This window comes from Chelonoidis abingdonii, chromosome 26, assembly GCF_003597395.2.
Source record: "Chelonoidis abingdonii isolate Lonesome George chromosome 26, CheloAbing_2.0, whole genome shotgun sequence".
Taxonomy (NCBI): Eukaryota; Metazoa; Chordata; order Testudines; family Testudinidae; genus Chelonoidis; species Chelonoidis abingdonii.
Genome location: NC_133794.1, coordinates 8555645 through 8564298, shown reverse-complemented (window position 1 = coordinate 8564298; position 8654 = coordinate 8555645). Strand labels below are relative to the sequence as shown.

Here is an 8654-nt window from a genome sequence, read left to right as displayed (position 1 = left end):
CCCAGGGCTGGGGGGGGGGGGGCAAGCTGGAAGTTTCGCCTAGGGCACGAAACTTTACGCCCTGTCTGTGGTGCCCTGGCATCCTGGGGCTGGACCATTAGCAGGGCTCTGCCTCCAGGCTGTTCCCTGCCAGCTCCTCAGACAAGCCCTCGCAGCCAGGAGACTGGGGCTCATTGCATTGGGAGCAGAGTGCAGGCAGTGGCTGTGCCCTGTGGGGCATGAGCCTCTGGGTCCTCCCCCAGGGCATGGGGAGCAGGGAGCCAGTCCCCCTTCTCCCACCTTCCTGCGACCCCGAGCCCCAGCCCTGCGGTGAAGGAGTTTGGAGCCACTGGCTCGACAGAGGTAAATATCTGCTCTGTCTCCTACAGGTGAACCCTGGCCCCTGTGCTCAGCTCATGCCGGGAGCTCCCAGGGTACCGCAATGGGTGGATCTGTGGGGCAGCAGCCCTGGGTCATAGCGGCAATGGGCCTGCAGCCAGGCCTGCTAACACGAGGGTGGGGAGAGCCTTGTGCTTCCTGGCCTCAGCTGGTCACCTGGAGGGGCTGGGGGGGACTCGGCCCAGCCCCTGGGCAGCACTGCAGTGTGTCAGCGGGGGCAAGGCCTAATCTCCCAGCCCAGTGTCCGTGCCAGCAGGATCCCAAAGGGGGGAGCAAGGTGTGTCCGCACAGCAGCCTGGACAGCGCTGCCACCAACAGAATCAGGCCTGCCCCAGGCTGTGTCCTGGGGTCCCCAGGGAGCCCTCGTGAAATGCTCGCTTGTCAGATGCAGGTCCAGCCCCTGGTGCCCCCAGAGGCGGGCTCGTCTCACCTGCTTGTTGGAATAGATGTGGGGCTGGGGTGGGGGCTGGCAGGTGGAGCCAGGGGGCTGGGAGCCAGGCTCTGTCTCTGGGAGCACAGTGGACGCTGGAGCTAGCGTTGTCAGGTTTCTTCCCCATCCTCCTCCACCGAGTCCTGGGCTTGGGTGCAAAGAGTCCTGACCTTGCCTGGGCTCCTGCCTCTGTCGGAAGCTGAGCCGGCTCTGCACAGCTCCTGGCTGGTTGTCTGTGGAGGAGCAGTTGGGCTGGAAGCCACCCTGTGGCATTGCTAGCCACACATCCTTCCCCGGGAGGGGCGCGTTCTCTTTCGGGAAATGGCTGAGGGTCCCCGCAGTCCCCCAGGCTGAGGTCTCCTCCGGGGTGGGACCTGGCAGCGCCGCCTCTTGGAATATTGCCGGAAGAGTGCGCCCAGTGCTGGGGGTCACTGTTCTAGATGGATGTTGAGATGTCGGTGAGGGCTCAGAGAAGGGCTTAGAAACGGGCCTGGCAGCGCTAGATCAATGTATCCCGCTTCACAGGGGTGACTGAGGAGCAAATATTTAATTGGGGGCTCTTCAGTCTAGCAGAGGAAGGTCGAACCCGAACCAGGGGCTGGAAGCTGAAGCGTGAGACAATGGAAATAAGATGAAATGTCTGACATTGAGGGTGATTAAACACTGGGACGATTCACTAGGGGTCATGGCGGATTCTCCCTCATGGGCAATTTTTAAATCCATGTTGGATGTTTTTCTACAGAATCTGCTCTAGGAATCGTTCTGGGGCAGGTCTGGCCTGTGTCAGTCACAGTGCTGCCTTCTAGGATGCCTTGGAGTGTGCAGCAACCTCGCGAGCGAGGCCAGGGAAAGGGGGCGCTTTGGAAACGGCTGCACAGCTCCCTGGGGCACAGCTCAGGCTGAGGCCATTACACAGACGGGGAAGCTGAGGCACAACAGGGCAACTCTACGATTTCAGCGGCAGAGCCAGAAATGGAACCCAGGAGTCCTGCCTCCCAGCCCCTGCTCTAACCCCTGGACCCCCTCCCCACAGTGACTGCACTGGGGGTTGCCGCAGTGCAGGGTTGCACAGCCCTAGAGAAGCCCTGACCCCGCATGACCAGCTCTCTGCCTCTCACCCCGCGGCCCCTCCCTGCCTGCAGTGGCCGGAAGGGCTCCCGGAACACCCCGGCCCTGCTGTCACTCGCCCGCCCTGGCGTCCCCAGTCCGACCGGCCCCACTCCTGGTAGGCGGCTGGGGCTGGAAGCTGTTCCCACCTCGCAGCCCCCGAGTGCTCGTGGAGAGTGAAGGGCTCTGGGGTGGGCCTGCGTCACCCATCTGGCAGGATCACTCAGACCCTCCCCCCACCTCCATTCTCTGGTTGGGGCCCCTGGGGCTGGCATTGTTCTGGGGTGAGGCGGGGGCTTGGCTGGGCCTTCCCTTCCAGACAGCACCTCACTTCCCCTCCGGACCAGCTTTCCTCTCCTGTTTCCTGGGGCTGGGGGAGGGGGCTGGAGAGATCAAGCCAGGCACCGTCCCCTCTCGCTCTGGGACCCCCACCCAGAGCATGGGCTCCAGCAGCGATCTCCCAGAGCTCTGTAACCCAGAGCGGAGCAGGGCCTGGCCCACGCGGGGCCGCTAGCTGGGAGCTCAGTCAGGGCCCTGCCTGGCAGGTCCCAGATCCATGGCTGTGTCCTGGCCTGAGCAGGCTACAGTGCCACACGCTGTATTGGTCACTCAGCGCCCTGCGTGCTGGGGAGGGGGAGTCTCTGCAGGCTGCATCTCTCCATTAAAGATGAGGATGGCTGCATTGTCCAACTCCGGGGCCCTGCCCTTGCCATACACCTCCTGGTGGCACTGCCAGCCTGGGTCCCGCTGGGCTGCTCTCCTCCCCAGCAGAGTGCAGGAGTGGGTGGGGGCGGGGGGGTTCTCGCACCAGTTACACAGACAGGCACGGTGTGTGGCCGAGGTCACATGGGGAATCGGGCAGGAATAGAACCCAGGAGTCCTGGCTCCTAGCACCCAGCCTGATCTCAGCACTGGGGAGGGGTGGGTAAGGGTCTTTATTGGCAAACCACCCCTTCCCCTGCGCACTTGGGCAGCAAGGAGGGGGCTGCAGGGCAGGGGGAGTGCGGCCCAATTCTGCCCTTCTGGCAAAACGAGACCCCCCTGGGTGGGGTCCCTGGATCCCTCTCCTCCAGGGCTGCCCAGGGGAGGGGGGGTTGGCAAGTGGTGCAGTTTGCCCCAGGCCCCGCAGGGACCCTGCGAGCCCTGGCCTGGCGGCTGTCTGGGTCTCCGTCAGCGGGGGGGCCCTTCAGTCGCTCCAGGTCTTCGGCAGTAGGGGGGGCCTTTGGTGCTGCCGAAGATGCGGAGTGAGTGAAGGGCCCCCCGCCGCCGAAATGCTGCCGAAGACCCGGAGTGCCGCCGGGTGAGTACAAGCACCTGCTCTTTTCAGAGCCGCTCTGTGGAGACCTGAACCAGGTCCAACCCCAGCAGAGGCTGCGCCTCCCCACCTCCCCGGGGTGGCTCCCTCTTGCTCTGGAGCACCAAGTGCCCCTGCTAGCTGCATCATGGTGCAGTGACTCTGACACCCTCAGCGCTGGCTGCTGGGTCACTCCCCAACTCCCTGCCCTTCCAGGGCGAAGGAAGACCCAGGCCCCAGGCCCCTGCCTTTCCCGGTGTGCTCCCCCCACCCTCCAGGGGCGGCGTGTCCTTGTGAGGGGCCCCTCCATGTTGGGATGGAGCCCCGGGGGGCGTGTATTTCACAGAGCAGCTCCTGGCTGCACTGTGCCCAGCTTGGGCGTGTGTCCACGCTGCAGCGAGCAAGCTATAAATAACCCGTAACATCCTCGGCGACGACTCCGGGGCTATTTTTGCTGCTCTTGTTGTGTCTGGTCCTGGCTCCACTCAGGGGAGGGGGCGGCAGGGTTTGTTCTGGTTCATCTCCCATCCTGGCGCAGCCTCCAGCAGTTCGGTCTCCGCAATCCTTGCCCCTTCCAGATGCCGTGAGGAGTGGAGCAGAGAAACCTCCCCCAAAGGTGTCTTGCTCTCGGCAAACCCGGGCCAGGCAGGGCAACATCCACTCCTGCCCAGGGCGCTTCCTCTGCGTGGAGCCGCATCAGGCACCAGCGTTCTGCAGCTCCCACCTCCAAGGCGGCGTCCGGCCGAGGTCCTGGGTGCTCCGCGCCGGTGACGCTGGTAAGAGGAGTTCCTGTATCTTGCTCAGATTCCCCCTGGGCAGTTCTGTTTGCTTCACAATCAGCTGCATGATTCTTCTTCCCTTCCTGTCCTGATGTCTCATAGCTCATTCGTAAATGGCTGCAGTGTTCTGGCCCAGAGGTGGCTGCCTTTCACTGGTGGGTGATACAGTCACTGCATGCCATTTCTGTACCCAAGCCTGATCCCCGGGGGTGCTGAGCGTCTGCAGTTCCCCTTATCTCCAAGGCAAGTTGCGGGTGGCCAGCATGAGGAGGAGGGCACATGTCCTGGGTCACAACTCTGCCTGAGGGTGAGTGGGATGGTGGCAAAGAGCAGAGTGTGCATGAGAAGCCGTCGTGTGAATGTGCGAGGTACGTAACGTTGCTGTGTGAGCCTGTAGATGGACCAAACTCACGTGTGCAAACTCTGCCCTCTGTGCGAAAATGTTGTTTGTAATGGGACGTGTCGGAACAGACTCGGGCTCCCCTCTGCTCGCATCCCGGGGGTGGCTGTACTTTGAGATTCTGCCTGGCTATTGCCATAGGATGGAGGCAGGGGGGCCTCAGGGACAGGACAGGACGCCTGAGTTCTGCTGCCTTAATAAGAGATAAGTCACTTCACGTCGCTGAGCCCTGGGATGATCACCCCCAGTCTAGACAGAAATGAAGTGACTCTCTCGAGTTTACATGGCGATCAGTGGAGCGGGGGGATCTCTGAGCCTCACTGGGAATCTCGGCTATTGGGCTGCAGTTCCCCTGGCCTCTGCTTTGTGCTTCGCTCCTCGGGCCTGCTGCTGACAGATCAGCCTGTTATTGGCCTGTGGACATTTGCCAGGCCTCCCTGCCCGTGGCGGGAGCACACCTGTGGCTGGTGTCCACCCATCCTGCAGGCCACCTGACGGGCAGAGGAGGCAGCTGCGGGCCACAGGCCAAGCAAGTATTGGCAGCCGGCTGGAATCCCCAGAGGCAGGCAGGGGCACGAGGCCTTTCCAGTGGTTTTCCTCGAGGGAGGGATCGAGGGGCTCGGGGCGAAAGGTTGGCAAGGGAGCCAGGGCAGGAGCTCTCACCCCTTCTAGGCTGACAGCTGTTGTTGGAAGTGTCTGTGCACTGGTGGTGGGACAGGGATGGAGGAGAGGCAGCCAGGGACTGCGGGGGTTGGTGTGACACTCTCCTGCCCCCGGTGCACCCCTGCTGCAACCAGGCCAGAGCTGTACATCATGGTGCCGCTCAGTGCCTCGGTTTCTCCACGTCTCTGGGAAGGTTTATGAAGTCTTTGGGATCATGGGGCGAGTGCGCTGCAGGGGGGGAAAGGGCTATAACTGCACACACAAACCGTGACCTTGCCTGGGTCCAGCGAGCCACCGACTCCCTTTCTGCGCTTGCTCTCCCTGTCCCGTGTGATTGGCCGAGGCTGGCCAAGAGGCACACCCCAGCCGCTCGCTGGAGGCACTTTCTGGGTATGGAAGAGCTGGGGGTGCTGTGGGGGACCCAGAATCAGGCCCTTGTTCACCAGGAGCCTGACTCTGTTCCCTGTGCGCGAGTCTGGCCTGCCGCGAGGGTAGAAATACCCTCATTTTAAAGCAGTGACGCAGACCTTATAACAACCCCCAGCCAGAGTGTTTTCCTGGCTCTGCACCGACTGCCCCCAGCGCTGGGGGCTGCTCCAGCCCAGCCTGCCTCTGGCCTCCACCCTGGCACCTGCTGTGGAAGCTGCAGATTTTCAAAGGCGCTCGGCTCCCGTTTAGGCACCTAACTGAGGGGTCACGTGCTTTTCCAGTGGGTAAATGGCACAGGAGGGGCCTGGGTCTCCTGCACCCTGGCCAGCCATTCACATCAGTGCCAGGAGTGACTGAAGCGCAGTGCAAGGTGCACCATGCTGGCAAACTGGACCACGTCTGTTTTCATGGGACCCCTGGAGACTGCTCTGTTCAAGGGACACCTCTGCTGAGCCTAGAGCATTACCATGGAAGGGGGAAATCCAGTTTTCTTGTCCCCGTCTGTGCACTCTGTTCGCATTCTGCATTTCGCCCCGCCTGGCACCTGGAGCCAGTTTCGCTCGGCCTTGGAGTCCGTTTCACTCCTGCGCTTTGGGGGGAAGTTACCGGCTGTAGAAATGATCCCTTCTCGGCTTTCCTAAAACCTCCTTGCTAAGAAACGTTAAATGCAGGGTTCAGTGTGCTGCTCCCGCTTGTCCCCCGCTGAGCCGCCCTGTTAGCTCGCCATGGCACACGCAGGTGCATCATCCCAGGAGGCGGGTTTCATGTTCCAGGAGACAAGGGAACAGGCTGGTGAGTCGAAGCCGGCGTCTTTCGCTCCTGCCTGGTTCTGAGCCACGCAGGCCGGGGCTGGGGTGGGCACGAGAGAAGATGCTGAAGCGTTTCTGGTGTACAAGTCTAACACTGTGAGTCGTCCTGAAATCTGGGGTCTGAGTCAGATTCTGTCCTCGCTTCCGTCTCCAGGGAGGCTGCTCCCAGGCCGGGCACTGGGACACTTCAGCAGCGCAACCGAGCCTTTCTCACCCGCCCTCCTGTTGTCTTGGGAGGTCGACTCCTGCCGTCGTCGTTCTCTGACCAGCACCACGAGGCCTCCCCTCTGGGCAAAGCTCCCAGGTAAAAGCTGTAAAGCCGCCGCCTCGCCCTCCTCAGGCTCAGGCCTGGAAGCTGCCATCTGCTGCCGGCTGGCCAGGGCATGGGTCGCACTGTGGTGGCTGCCATGGGACATCTCCAGCAAGAGGAGCCAGTGTCTCTAGGCAGGGCTGACGGGTGCATGGGATGGATGCTGCCCCGGGGTTACCAGTACCAGGAGCTGGGCACGCCCCTAGCTCGCGGCCCAGTGCCAGACGGGCCCAAGAGTGTGAACTCCACGCAGCAGGGCCTGTCACTCACCCACCTGGCTCTAGGCACTACGGCGGGGGTGGCTCGTGGAGCCCCCTCATTGCCCATTCCCAGGTGGGCGGGGGAGCTCTGGGTTTCTCCCCTGCAGCAGGCTGGTGGAGCTAGGGGCTTCAGCCCCGTGGGAGGTGCCTGCTGGGGCTCAGAGCTTCAGTAGGAGTGGGACTGACGCCCCGAGTCCTGGCAGGTGTGCCCAGTCAGGGCCACCGGGGAAATTTGCCCCTGGCCCCCATGAGAGTTTTTTGGGGCCCCCAGAGTGGGGTCCTTCACTCGCTCCAGGGGCCCTGGAGCTTCTTCTGCTCCGGGTCTTTGGTGGGAATTTGGTGGCTGGGGTCCTTCTGCTCCACGACCCGCCGCCGAAGTGCCGGCTCTTCGGTGGCAACCCCCTGAATCCTCTGAGTGGCCCTGTACCCAGCTCTCGGACGTCTGAAGACGATCTCATGGGCTGGCTCGAAGGGTCAGTAAGTTTTGTCACCCCGGCACTGTGGTATGCTACCAGTCCCGCTGCATGGGGCACTGGGGTGACCAGCGGCAGGGCAGTGGCCTGACGTGTCCGGACCCACATCCAAGTTCTGTTCGGAGGCAGAAGCGGGGAGTGGGGCACCCGGGCCATCTCCTGGGATGTGCAGCAGTGCAAATCTGTCCTAATGCAAAACCAGCCTGATTAACTGAATCCAAATCCCCTGCCCCAGGACACGGTATCCTGCGCTCAGCTACGGGGTAGGCCGGAGCCACGGGAGTCCCAGACACACACTCAGCTGGCAGCTGGCAGGACCCAGGGCACGATGCCAGGGAGGCAGTTTCTGTTGCAGTCTTGTCTCTGGAGCCACTTGGCCAGCCAAGCTGAGGGCATCCCAGGCACGGGCTGGCGCCCTGAGGTGGCACCTGCTCTGCCCTGCAGCTGTTATCACAAGGGCTGCTCTTCCTCTCAGTGCTGAAAAGGCCTGGGCATGTGGGACTGTCCCGTAAAACCCAGGCTGGGCATCAGGCCTACCCGCGGGGCCCTTTGTGCCCGCGCTGGGCACAGCCAGGCACGGCCAGCGAGGGAGGGCACTCCCTGCCCAGAGCGCTCCCTCCTCCACCAGCCGCTCCGCTCCCTGGCGCTGCACAAAGCTGCTCTCGCTGTCTCCTCAGGCTGGGCCACGGCCTGGCAGGTTTCCACTGTCCCATCAGCTTCAGCTGGTGCTGGCCCGGGGGGCTCTGCTGGCTCGGCCCAGCCCCTGGGCAGGGGCCTGGGGCTCAGGAGGGGGGTGCTCAGCCCTGGCAGGACATCAGGCCCATCTGAGGGGTCACAAGCTGGACACCTGCAGTCACTCACTGGGGAGATGGGGGGCTTGGGAGTGTGTGCCTCATCCGGGGGGCAGCTCCCATCCTCTGGGACCCCTTGGGGGGTCCCTCCCTGCCATGATCCAAGGGAGTTGAGCTGAGGGAGCAGTTTGAGGTCCCCTCCCCCACGATGGAAGGAGGTGGTTGGGGGCTGGGCTGGAGGAGCTTGTTTGGGAGGCTCTTACTCCCCCCCACTCCTAGTTTGAAGGGGTCCCCTTCCCCCAGGCTTGGGGGTCCCAGTGGGTCTCTTGTCCCCAGGCTCGTGGAGGAGGGAAGTCCCAGTTCGGGGGGGCAGGGCCGGATCCCCTTCCCCAGGCTGGAGGGTCCCAGTTTGGGGGGTCCTGGGCCAGGTCCCCTTCCCCAGGCTCGTGGGGGGCGGTCCCAGTTTGGGGGTCCCCAGGCTCGGGGCGGGCGGGGGCCAGGCTCCTCCCCGGTAGCGGCGGGGCAGGCGGA

General features: G+C 63.3%; 1 protein-coding gene across 1 annotated transcript in view; it reads left to right on the top strand.

Annotated features, from left to right (window-relative positions):
• Positions 1-3791: 3791 nt before the first annotated feature.
• The window catches only part of NCKAP5L (NCK associated protein 5 like), a 21222-nt gene continuing 16359 nt past the window's right edge, over positions 3792-8654 (top strand). Inside the window, exon 1 of the mRNA XM_075061138.1 lies at positions 3792-3985. The gene's annotated coding sequence lies outside the window, so the exon portion shown is untranslated. The remainder of the gene's footprint in view (positions 3986-8654) is intronic.